At 57.5% G+C, this 13,205-nt stretch overlaps 1 protein-coding gene across 7 annotated transcripts in view; it reads right to left on the bottom strand.

The window, feature by feature from the left end:
* PCGF3 (polycomb group ring finger 3) overlaps positions 1-10,538 on the bottom strand; it is a 61,815-nt gene extending 51,277 nt beyond the window's left edge. For 3 of the 7 annotated variants that reach the window (XM_025385152.1, XM_025385153.1, XM_025385157.1), the window contains exon 1: positions 10,308-10,477. The gene's annotated coding sequence lies outside the window, so the exon portion shown is untranslated. Of the gene's footprint in view, positions 1-10,307 lie in introns of all 7 variants that reach the window. The other 4 variants (XM_025385159.1, XM_025385154.1, XM_025385156.1 and 1 more) reach the window with 3 other exon arrangements.
* Positions 10,539-13,205: the final 2,667 nt, after the last annotated feature.

The following is a 13,205-nucleotide window of genomic DNA, read 5'->3' as shown; positions in this document are numbered from 1 at the left end:
CCTTGGGACCTTTCTGCCCTGACCTCCTCTGACAGCCTTGTACCCCGGGGAGTCCCAGCACCTCTGAGCCACCTGCGCCTCCCTCACACTGGGCCCCACTAGAAACCAATCTGCTGTGCCTTGAAGGACACCCAGCACCCACACAGCACCCTCACCTCTGCCATACCAGGCCTCACTGACCTCAACGCAGTACCCACAGGGTCCCCGAACACACAAGCCCGAGTGGACGCAGAGGCTCCTCAGGGCCATCGGGGTCAAGCCCTGGCCTTGCCATCAGCCCACACCTGCCTCTGCCCCCGCCGCGTGGACTCCTCACTTACCGCAGGACATTCTCGGCCCTCCTGCTCATGGTGCCCTGTGCCCAGAACACGCCCTCCTGCACCTTATCAAGCCTCTTCTCAATGTCATCTCAGTGACGCTGCAGAGACCACCTTGTAAGCGCACACGGCCAGATGCGGTGGCTCACACCTGTAATCCCAGCACTTTGGGAGGCCAAGGCAGGCAGATCACGAGGTCAGGAATTCGAGAGCCACTTGGCCAATATGGTGAAACCCCACCTCTACTAAAAATACAAAAATTAGCTGGGCATGGTGGCAGGCGCCTGTAGTCCCAGCTACTCAGGAGGCTGAGGCAGGAGAATCACTTGAACCCGGGAGGTGGAGGTTGCAGTGAGCCAAGACTGCATCACTGCACTCCAGCCTGAGTGACAAAGCAAGACTCTGTCTCAAAAAAAAAAAAAAAGCAAGCACACACACGCAAGCCCACGCACACACACCCATGCATGCATGCACACCCCAACATGCACGCACACACATGCACACACCCAAAGATGCATACACACACCCCACACGCACGCACACATATACATGCATGCACACACATCCACACACACATGTGCCCATGCAGCAGGGCTCCAACCTTATAATTTACTGACTTATTTTGTTCCCTGCCCATCTCCCTGTGTCAGCCATGTGCCTGGCAATATTAAAATTCAGGAGAAGGACTGGATGATCAAGTTGAGAAAATCTTCCCAAACACTAGAAAAAGACAGGACATGTGAGCGAAAAGTTCCAACATCTCATTAATAGGTTTTGTAGAAAGAAGAGAGAAACGTGAGAGAAGGAGCTTTGAATTATAGCTTAATTTTACGTCCTCAGCGGGGCAACGAGCACACAGACCTTGTATCATTCTCCGTCATTCTCCAGGCCCACGGCAGGCCTTCACCTCAGAAGCTGAAACAATCCCTCACCAGCCCTGCCCGCCAGAATGAAGGGCCACAGAGCGCCACACACCGCCACCCCCCGCCTGTGGGGTCTCAGGGCACAGAGGGGCCCTACAGCTCCCTGGGGCAGAAGCCCCACAAAGGACTGGGGTTCCGTATCCGGCTTCACAATGGCAACAATGAATTCTACAAGTCGAAGACACCATCCTTCACTCTGAAGAAAATGACCTTCCACACAGAATTCCCTGCCCAGCCACTCGACTACTCAGGATGAGAGGAAGCAAAAGTGTTTCCAGAGGTCTCAGGAAGGTTGAGTTTCAACGTTCACTCAGAAAATGCCTGCCGAACACCTTTTCTGCGCCAGGCGGTGTTGGCAGCACTGGCACCAGTCCGGCTCAGCCACTGTCGACTACAATCAGGCTCGAGCTGGGACTGGCACAACAGTGGCCAGGGAGTGATGACTCTGGAAAAACACACCTACGGCAAGGAAGAAGAGGGACAGACCAAGGCGGGAGACCCAGCCGAGGAGGGCGAGGCTGCGAAGGCAGCGGGCAACCCCAGACAGAGGCAAGAGGGCCAGAGACAGAGGCAACAACAGGGGCCCGAGGGACCACCAGGAGGTGGCTGGAGAACACGGCCCTCAGACAGGAGAACACGAACAGAGGCCAAGGGGGGCTGGGGGCTATGACGTGACCCTCAGGAGGTAGAGCTGGAGATGGTAAAGCCAGACAACACCAGGAAAAGAGAGGCAAGGTCAGAACGCAATTAATGGTGTCTACAGTGCCCCAGCACTGACGCCCAGTTCTCACCCTCAAAGTCTACAGCGTCCCGGCACCGACGCCCAGTTCTCACCCTCAAAGCCTACAGTGTCCCGGCACCGACGCCCAGTTCTCACCCTCAGGGTCTACATTAGCCCAGAGCCGAAGCCCAGTTCTCACCCGCAGGGTCTACAGCGTCCCGGCACCGACACCCAGTTCTCTTGCTCAATCTGCACAGAAGCAGGATAAAGTAAAAACAGGCCCGGAGGCGGTGGGACCCCGTCACTGTAGGGCTGGAAGCAGCTGAGCAGATCCCCTGGGAGTGCCCTCGGGACTCTGAGCTGATGCCACCCTCGATGGGATCCTGGGAACCTCGTAAGGGAAGGGGTGAGTGCAGTGTGTATGTGAGAGGGATATAAATTTGGGGTGACCAGAGGCCAGACTGTGGGAGGCAGAATTCGGAAAAGGCACCAAGATTCTGGGCCTCTGGTGTACACAGACCTTGTCCTGTTTCTCACATACTGACCCACGGACTGCTGTAAAGGGACTCTTGAAGCTGTAACTAAGGTCCCAAATAAGCTACCTCAAAATCGGGAGTGCCCAGGTGTGCCTGGCCTAATGACAAGAGTCCCTCCAGAGCCGCTTTCTCCAGCTGAGACTGAAGAGGACATCAGGAGCCATGTCTCCGCCGGCCTGGCAGAAGGCAGTGGGGTGGGAAGGACGCGAGCCCGGTCCACGGACAGGGAGACAAGACCTCCAGCGCCAGGGGGTCTCACCTGGCACAGCCAGCAGGGGCAGGGCAAGGCCAGGGTCTGGCTGACTCTGGTTCTGGAAGACATGGAGACATTCTCAGCTGGGGAGAGGTAAGGCGGCCTGGAAATCAGCTAACGTTGTGAAGTAGGCACCCCCGTCCCGGGGCCACAGTGGAGCCGCAGTGGTGTGGGGGCCTCCCCATCCCAGGATCACAGCGGTGTGGCGGCCTCCCCGTCCCGGGGTCACAGCGGTGTGGGGGCCTCCCCGTCCTGGGGTCACAGCGGTGTGGGGGCCTCCCCGTCCCGGGGTCACAGTGGGGCCGCAGCGATGTGGGGGCCTCCCCGTCCCGGGGTCACAGTGAGGCTGCAGTGGTGTGGGGGCCTCCCCTGGTTCTTGCTCTCAGCTGGGACTCTCACCTTCCCAGCAAGGCTCCTGTCCAGAGCCGCTCACAGGTGGGTCCAGGATGTACTGAGAGAAGGAGCGGAAGCAAACGTGGCCGAACGGCCATGAGTGGGTCTAGGCGGTAGAGGGTGCCGTCCTAGTGTGTTCAGTGACCAAAGCACCTGACACTGAGCAGCTGACAAACCACAGAACTCACTTCTCAGTTCTGCAGGCTGGGAGTCCAGAATCAAGACACTGGCAGATTTGGGGGCTGGTGGGGTCGGAGTCCTCACAGGCAGCGCCTTCTCTCATGTCCTCAATGACAGAAAGGGCCCTGGTCATCAGGGCAGAGCCTCCAGAGGGCCCCACGCCCGACACCACCACCTTGGGGGTTAGGGTCCCCCATGGATTCTGGGGGACACAGACATTTGGACCACAGCAAGTACTCACTGTATAATTTTCTCCATTTTTCTCCGTTGCAATTTTTTTCTTCGTAAAAATTTGGGTGAAAAAGTAAATTAAAATCACTTAACATTTAAAAAGTTTTAAGGTGAGCCCTCATTGCCCCCACATTCCAACCATGCCTGCCCTGTGCGCCCTCTGCCATGCCAGGCTCATGCTGAGAAACAAGCACAGCTTTTATGGTCTGATTCCTGGGCGGCATCAGGAATCCAACAAGTTAACACGCCTCAGAACAGCTCCACACAGGAGCTCCACACAGTATCCACAAGGTTCAGCTTCTGGTTACTATTTATTGAGCATCTAATATGGGCCAGACCTGATCAAGAACCTGGAAATGTAACAGCTCACAGGACCCAGACAGGAGATGCAGCCACGAGGCCACAGCCCCCACGAGGCAACACAGGACCCACAAGGTCACACAGAACCCACAAGGCCACAGCCCCCACGAGGCCATGGCCCCCATGAGGCACAGGACCCACGGGGCCACAGCCCCCATCAGGCCACACAGGACCCACAAGGCCACAGCCCCCACCAGGTCACAGCCCCCACCAGGCCACACAGGACCCACAAGGCTACAGCCCCCATGAGGCCACAGTCCCCACAAGGCCACACAGTCCCCACCACAGGTCCCCACAGGACCCGTGAAGCACACAGGACCCACAAGGCACATAGGACCCACAAGCCACAGCCCCCAGGAGGCACACAGCCCCTGCCAGGCCACATAGGACCAACAAGGCCACACACGACCCACACGGCCACAGCCCCCACCAGGCCACACAGGACCCACAAGGGACACAGGAGCCACAAGGCTACAGCCCCCAGGAGGCCACAGCCCCCACAAAGTCACACAGGACCCACAAGGCACATAGGACCCACAAGGCCACAGCCCCAAGGAGGCACACAGCCCCCACCAGGCCACACAGGACCCATGAGGCCACAAAGACCCACCAGGCCCACAGCCCCCATGAGGCACGCAGCCCTCATGAGCCCACACAGCCCCCATCAGGCCCACAGCCCCCACCAGGCCACAAAGGACCCATGAGCCCACACAGCCCCCACATGGCCCACAGAGGCCACACAGCCCCCACCAGGCCCACAGGCCCCCAACAAGGCCGTACAGCCCCCATGAGGTCCACAGCTTCCACGAGGCCCACAGCCCCCATAAGACCCACCAGGCCAACAGGACCCATGGATTACAGGGAGTTTCAAGGAGGTCTGCAGACAGACTTCCTCTCTTTGCATCTATTTCTTATTAAACATCTGGAATTTGCTGTTAATGTAGCAAAGCCCAGCAAATATCACTGAATTTGCAAAAAAAAAAAACAAAAAAACAAACAAACAAAAAAAACCACCAAGCCAACAAATCCACTCTCTAAATGTACCTAAATATTAGAGTTTATTGGCCGGGCGCAATGGCTCACACCTGTAATCCCAGCACTTTGGGAGGCTGAGATGGGTGGATCACCTGAGGTTAGGAGTTCAAGACCAGCCTGGCCAACATGGCGAAACCCCGTCTCTACTAAAAACACAGAAAATTAGCAGGGCGTGGTGGCAGGCACTTGTAAACCCAGCTACTTAGGGAGCTGAGGCAGGAGAATCACTTGAACCTGGGAGGCAGAGGTGGCAGTGAGCCGAGACCGCGCCACTGCACTCCAGCCTGGGTTACGAGAGCTAAACTCCAACTCAAAACAAACAAACAAAAAAACAAAAACAAACAAACAAAAATATTAGAGTTTATCTTAAAAAAAAAAGCAAGTCAATTACAATAATAGGTTGAAGAGCTATATTTTCTAGAGAGTATTAGTTCCTATCAATGGCAGTTTTGCTTAATTTAGTGGATAATTCTACAAAAATGCACCTAGGCAACATTCACTATTGTTCTTTGTCATTTTGGCGTTTACATAATTCAGTTCTGTCGGGAGAAACACGGCAGATCAGGAAAGATAGCTTTGTTTTGTTTTTCTTAAGGCCTCACATTTTTAAAATTCAATGATAAACTATTAATGTATGAAATTAAAAATAATTTCAATTTTTGAAGCACAATGAATTGCACCATATTTTTACAATATTAACAGCAAATATCATAATAAAAAATAGATAAACAATAGGAAACTGTCCCTAAACCTCACTATATTTCAATGGTAAAAGAAAAATTAATTTTCTTTATTTTATTTTTTATTTTTTTGAGACAGAGTCTCACTCTGTCGCCCAGTCTGGAGTGCGGTGGTGTGATCTCAGATCACTGCAACCTCCGCCTCGCGGCTTCAAGCGATTCTTCTGCCTCAGCCTCCCAAGTAGCTGGGATTACAGGTACCTGCCACCATGCCCAGCTAATTTTTGCAGAAAAATTACACACGCTTGGCTAATTCTGTAGAAAAATTACATTTTCAACTTCAATTCTAACCATAAACCAAATAAGGCTGCAAACAAAATAAATCCTGCCTTTTAATAAAGAGTAACAGTATACATCAAAACAAGGCTCACTTTATAATCCAAATCAAAAAACCCAAGTAAACAATTCTAGCCCGTGGCAAAGGGCCCCTGCCGTACCCTGCAGCTCCTCGATTTTGTCACAGCCGCTGACGATCTAGAGAGGGCAGCGTGGTGGGAGGGGGCAGCTGAGGTCTCCAGAGTCCAGGACAGGTCCCCTTCCCGGCCCTCGCTCCAGCCCAGAACCCGAGGGAGGCATAGGGTCCGGCTCCCTGTGGAGCGGGGGGTGGCTGCTGGGAGCAGAGGCTCTGGCTCGCAGTAGTGCCTCGACCCTGGAGTTGAGTCCTCACACAGGTCAAATGTCCAACATGGTCAGGGTCTCACGTCTCCCACGGCATTTTTATGAAGTCACAAATAACCGTGTGCACAAGGTCTACTGTAACCAGTAAAAACATTTCCCCCATATATTGAAAATGGTTTAGGAAAACTTAACAGAAGTCGGTTGATAATTTCTGGAGCAAAATCACTAGCATGAAGAAAATGAGGGGACTCTGGGAACAAGTACAATCATTGCACCTGAAGCTGTCGGAAAGAATTTGACATCAGTGACACACACCCTGCAATTCAATTTGTGGGGGTCTTATGGCTTGCTACTGGTATTCCAAATTACAAGTTAATTCCTAAGAATCTTTTCTATCTGTAATTTATCTTCCTTTACGTATCACAAATATCTCAGTCATGACGGTGACACTGGAGAAACCCGCACCAATTAAAGAGACAGCTGAATGGTCACATCCTCGTCTTAATGCGTGACTCCACATGCAATCGCTGATTCACTTACAGGAAGTCTCTCCAGTGCCCTGACAGGTGCCAGGCTCACAGCACTGCCGCGCTGTGCAGGCTTTAAGGTGTTCCAGTGACCCCATCTGCCCATCGTATGCTCACCGTTTTGGAGTCCCCTCCCCTCAAGTGTGTAGGGGCCTAATGACTCCTGGCAAAGAGAATTTGGCAAAAGTGGTATAATGTCACTACACAAAGACTGGGACGTCCTTCCTGTCCCTCTCTGACTTGGCATGGGCTCCCTCAGAGCTGCCATGTAGAGAAAGGAACTGAGGTCTCCAGCCCACAGTCACATGACGCAGCCTGGATGCGGACCCTCCCCAGTCCAGCCTTCAGAGACACAGCCTCACATGGGAGGTCCCTGAGCCAGAGCCTGCCTGCGGTCCCGACCCACAGAAACAGTAAGATACTATTGGACTGTTGGTTTAAGTCATGGGTTCTGGGGTAATCTGCCGCACAGCAATATATAAATAATACAGCCACTCAGCACAGCCACACTTCTAAAAACCTGGGAACCAGACAGCACAGACCCAAACAAACCTGAACACTCAGCTTCACAAGCCTCTCCACAATTTCACAAAGCAAATGAAGTTTAAAAAACAGTAAAGGATATGTCAAAAGAGCAAATCGGAAGGAAATGTTGAGTAAAAAGGTCCCTGGCGGTTACACTGGGCGAGTAAAAGCTTCTAGGCCCAGGCTGACCATGCGGGGACACAATGTGGCTGACACTGAGTACCCCGAAATGTTAAGCTGAAAACCGAACACGGTTTTCTCCTAAGTAACCAAGAAGTGAAGCTGTAGCAGAGATGAAATCCCGAACCATCTAATTCACAGTGTCTCTCTTGGGAGTCCAGATAGCTCAGAGTTTTAGGGTTACACCTCATCTTATTGCCCAACTTCCAGGCAAGCCCGCATGCCTAATCTGAGGGGATGTGCCTGAAGAGCGACCCTGCCTTTCATTCACTTGTTCATGCGTCATTCACTCCTTTGGAAAATGTGCGGCACACCCAGCAGCCACACGGCGCCCTCTGGGAGCGGGGTTCCTGGGATGACCACCTTCTTGAAATGCCCTTGACAAGATCTCACTAGACAACCCTTCCCTACTCAAAGGACAGCATAGATCGCTCGCTTCTGAATACCTCATGCAGTATAAAAACTGCACCCCACTTTTTCATTACCACTTCCAAATTAAAGGAAAACACCCACAAGTTCTCAATGAAACGCTGATTCAAAGGTTTCAGAGATATAAACCACCCCCCCCTACCACCACCACCACGATCCTTTAATTCCTTCCCTTACTGGAGAGGGAGTGGGAAACAGCCTTGCCTGCTCCAGCTTTCCTGACTTGGACCAATTGTCCCCAAAATATGCCCAGGATTCCACATCCCAGCTCAGACCCCATCCCTCCTCCAAGTCTCCCGGACACAGGAAACGCCTCTATACTGAGGAAGCAGGGCACTCACGTGACCTTGAAGATGGGGAGAGGGGCAGGAGGGGTTGAAGGTGTTGGACACGGATCATGGCCAAGGCAAGGACAGGACAGCAGCCCTGGACAACGGGCTGAGAGGGGAGAGCACAGTGCCACCCTGAGGCATGGAGCCTGTAGGCTGGGAGCTCCTGGAACCCTGAAACCCCTGGCTCATACCTGCCCCAGGAACCACCTAGGCAGTTTGTGTGCAGGGGCTGTGGGGCTGTGGGGCTGGCCCAGCGTCTCATGGAAAGGGCCTCGGGTACCAGGATGCCAGATGCCTGGCCTTCACAGCAGGTGCGTCCAGCTGAGGAGGCTGGGCAGATTCAGGACACTGCAGGAACCCCCCTCCAGGGTCCCAGTACTCCTTATAGTCTAGTCTTGGGGTCTACATGCTCCTCAGTGACTTGTTCAGGAGTCCCCACCCTCTGAGGACCTGTCTGGAAGTTCCAGCTCTCATCAGGTCCTCCTTGAGAGCCTAGCCTTCTTCCCTGTCCACACCAGTGTCCTGACCCTAAGTGACCCCATTTGAGGTCCTGGTCATCTAGGAGCCTGTCCATGTCAGGAGCCCTTGTCTCTGTCCAGTCTCAGGGTCCTGGCTCCCAGGTGAAGACAGGGCTGTCTCAGGTTCTGAGCCTCCGGGGAAGACAGGGCTGTCTCAGGGTCCGAGCCTCCGGAGGAGATGGGGTGGTCTCAGGGTCCGAGCCTCCAGAGGAGATGGGGTGGTCTCAGGGTCTGAGCCTCTGGAGGAGATGGGGTGGTCTCAGGGTCCGAGCCTCCGGGGGAGACAGGGTTGTCTCAGGGTCTGAGCCTCCGGAGGAGATGGGGTGGTCTCAGGGTCTGAGCCTCCGGGGGAGATAGGGCTGTCTTAGGGTCCCAGCCCCCCAGAGGAGATGGGGTGGTCTCAGGGTCCGAGCCTCCGGGGGAGACAGGGCTGTCTCAGGGTCTGAGCCTCCGGAGGAGATGGGGTGGTCTCAGGGTCTGAGCCTCCGGGGGAGATAGGGCTGTCTTAGAGTCCCAGCCCCCCAGAGGAGATAGGGTGGTCTCAGGGTCCGAGCAGTGCTCACAGGACTCACAGGACTGCTCCAGGGTCAGGTCCTCCTAAGTCATGGTCATGGGGTCCTGGCCCTCGTCTGTGACCCACATTAAGGCAGGACCTTCCTGGGGAACCTATTCTGGGGTCCCGGCATTCTTTGGGTTCTGCCTGGTCCCTAGATCTGGCCCTTCTCCGTGATTCTTCCCAGGGTCCTAGCCCTCCCTGGGCCCTGCCAGGTGGCCAGGTCCGACCCTCCTTGGTGACCCATCTTAGGGTCCCAGCCCTTCTTGGTGACCTGTCCCAGGGTCAGACCCTCCTGGATGACCTGTCATGGTGTCCTGGCACTCTGGGGGTCCTGGCAGTCCCAGAGCCCAACTCTCTTCAGGTCCTGCCTGGTCTGAGGACCCAGCCCTCCCGGGGTCCTGCCTGGGCTGGGGTCTTGGCCCTCCCGGGGTCCTGCCTGGGCTGGGGTCTTGGCCCTCCCTGCGTCCTGCCTGGGCTGGGGTCTTGGTCCTCCCGGGGTCCTGCCTGGGCTGGGGTCTTGGTCCTCCCGGGGTCCTGCCTGGGCTGGGGTCTTGGACCTCCCTGGGTCCTGCCTGGGCTGGAGTCTTCGACCTCCCGGAGTCCTGCCTCGGCTGGAGTCCCAGCCCTCCCGGGGTCCTGCCTGGGCTGGGGTCTTGGCCCTCCCGGGATCCTGCCTAGGCTGGAGTCCCGGCCCTCCCGGGGTCCTGCCTGAGCTGGGGTCTTCGACCTCCCGGAGTCCTTCCTGGGCTGGGGTGCCGGCCCTCCCGGGCTCCAGCCCTCTCCGGGGCCTGCCAAGGGCTTCCCAGGCCAGGCCGACGGGGACGCCGGAGCGCGGGCCCGGGGTTCGGAGCCTTCCGGGCCGGACACGGGCCGAGGCCGCAGCCTGAGGAGCGGGCGCCGCGGGCCCAGGCCAGGCGGGGCGGACTCACTGACCTGCGGTCTCGGGGCTGCGGGCGAGCAAGGCGCACGCGGGGTCCGCGCCGGAGGGGGGGAGGGGGCGCCGCTCCCTCTGGGTCCCCCCCAAGAGGAGGAGAAAAAAGCCCGTCCGGAGTTTAAAACAAAGAGGCGGAAATGCCCGAGCCGAGCCGAACGCCGCGTCGGGGGCGCCGCGCTCGGAGCATGCGCGGTGTGCGGCTGGGCTCCCACCCCGCTGCAAGGGGCGTGGGCAGGGCCGAGTGATAAGGGCGGGGATAGGGGCGGGGAGGGGCGTGGTCAGAGGCGCAGGCGCGTCGGGCTTGGACTCGGGCAAGGGACCGGCCGGCGAGGGGCAGGGGCGGGGAATAGGGCGGGGCCACGAGGGGCGTGGTCAGGAGAGCGACAGAGCCGCGCTGCGCTGCGGGACCCGCCTGGTCCTGGAAGATCGTGAGCTGGGGCGCTGGAGCAGCAGAGTCCTCAAGTCTGGGTCCCTCCGGGGGTGCCGTCCGGTCCGGGTGCTGCTGTCCTTTCTGGGAGCCGGGGCTGAGCGCCCTCCCGGCAGGGTTAGGGGTCGGGGTTAGGGTCAGGGTTAGGGGTTAGAGTCAGGGTTAGGGCCGGGTTTAGGGTTTGGGTCAGCATTAGGGGTTAGGGTTGGTTTTACGGTTAGGGTCAGGATTAGGGGTGGGGTCAGGGTCAGGGGTTAGGGTCTGGTCTAGGGATAGGCTTGCATTTAGGGTTATGCCCAGCTTCAGGACGGACTGGGCGGGCGCGTGCGGGATTGAGGCGGGCGTGCAGTCGCGCGGGGTCCTAGTGTCTCCAGGTTTGCGGGGTCTAGGGCGGGCGGCCCAGGACGTGAGGGCAGGCTGGGTCTTGGTTGGGAAGCTAGACTACCGAGGTTCCGGGCGGCGGGGGCGCCGGGCAGTGTGGAGGGTGCGTGGGGAGAGGCGAGGCCCTGCAGGCCCAGGGGGAGTCGCTGCGAGGCTGTGGGGTGCTGGCGTGGAGCAGGAGTGGGGAGTCCTTAGCTCGTGCCGCCTGGAGAGGGGATCTGAGGGAGTGGCCCCGCGACCGTCCACATAGAGAAGTCCAGAGACGGATCCCGGGCGCAGCCACCGGGCTGGCGGCCCAGGGCCCAGGTATGGCGCATGGCGTGGGGAAGCAGCTTGAGTCCGCGCTGAGACGGGCCTGAGAAGGGCTGGTGGCCTGCTGAAACCTCCAGCACTGGGTGGGTGCGTTATTGGGGTGGCAGGAGGGCAGAAAGCAGAGATGTGAATGTGCACAGCATTCCCAGGTGTGCTGCTGTGAAGGGGAGGGACTAAATGTGGCCGCTGCCGCCCCCGCGGGAGGGGAGGCAGGGAGGGCTCTGTGGAGCCAAGGGGTGGCCCAGTGCAGGGGAGGGGCCCATTGGAGAGGGCTGCCTGGGATTGGGGTGCTGGGGTGCTGGCCCTCTACAAGAGCCCTGACTGCCGTTTTCAGTTGGGGGAGGCAGGCCCCAGATGTGGAGGGGAGGGCTGGAGGGTCATCCTGGAAGGAGGGCAGGGGCAAGGTATGGGTGCTGAAGTGCAAGGGGGTGTGGCCAGCAGGCCAGAAACAGTCCTGGACTGTGTGTGGTGGCCCCAGGAAGAGGCAGACCGGTAAGCTGCAGTTCAGAACTCACTCCAGGCCCCAGGCCCCTCCTCAGGGAGACTCAGACCCTACCTCTGGGCGGCCCACTACTCTCCTGGGTGGCTGCCAGTGGTGCCCGGACCTCGACCCTGAGCCCTGGGCTCCTGTGTCCAGCTCTGTTTCTGCTGAATGTCATTAGGAAGCTCAAACGCCACATGGCAGGATGGCTTCCCCAGGCCCTTCTGAGTCTGCTGTGTACCCCAGCACCCTCCCAGCCCCCACCGCAGTCCTGAGGCAAGACCCTGGAGTCCTCTGTACCCTCTTCCTCTCATGCCCACACCGGCCATCCATGGCCCATCGGCAGCCAGCCAGGTCTCCCACCTGCACCCTCCAGGGACCTCACTCAGCCAAGGCCTGAGGGTGGGGGCATCGGGGCCAAAGAAGCCTAGGGTGTTGGCAGTTTGTGTTGTCCTGTGTGAGTTCAGGCGTGTGCACATGTTACATACATGTACGTATTCCTCAGCAGAGCTGTAAAGAAAGGAGGCAAAAATCATGGCACAAGCAGACTGGGGGAGAGGGGAGGCCCCTGTCCCCCCCCCCCGGGGGGGCCCCAACCTTCCCCAGGGTGCTGGTCCGCCCTCCCCGCCCGCCAAGTCACTAGGGCCTCCTAGGGCTATCAGATGCCTCTCTGGTGGATCATTCTAGTCACTCACAAACTTGCAGAAGGGCTGCCCATCCTTAAGGACAGAGCAGAACAGAAAAAGCTCTCTGGACCCTGTGCTTCTCTGCTGTCTTCACAGCATCACTCTTCAGGAACTCTTTCTCCAATTTCCCTCCTCGAGTTCTCTCTTAAACACATCAGGCGTCTGCTCCCACCCCCATATCTCAACCAAATGCTCCAGGACTTTGTGGGGTAAATCCAACTGCTTTTGTCACCACCCTTTCTGTTGCTGGGGTACAGACATGTGGACTGGTTCCCAGTTCCTCCTGTTTTCCAGCCTCCAGTTCATCAGGAAGTCCTGCCAGCTCTGTCTTGGAAACTTCCCATCATCCAGCCATGGCTTTCCAAGGCTGCTCTGGCCCAAACCCGCCCTGTCCTGCTGGAGTTGGTGCCACAGCCCCAGGCCCCCCACCCCCAGTCTATCCTGAACAGAGCGGCCAACCAGCAGGTCCCATCACATCCAGGTGGGAGCGCTCCGCCCAGCACATGATGATAAGGACCTCCTCTGAGGTCCCTGCTCCCACCTCTGCTGCTCCCACCTCTGCCTGCTTCCCCAAGCTCACTCCGCCCAGGACTCTCCCTGACACTCATTT

This window comes from Theropithecus gelada, chromosome 5 (genome assembly GCF_003255815.1).
Source record: "Theropithecus gelada isolate Dixy chromosome 5, Tgel_1.0, whole genome shotgun sequence".
In the NCBI taxonomy this organism is placed as follows: Eukaryota; Metazoa; Chordata; class Mammalia; order Primates; family Cercopithecidae; genus Theropithecus; species Theropithecus gelada.
This window is presented reverse-complemented; position numbering and strand designations above follow the sequence as displayed.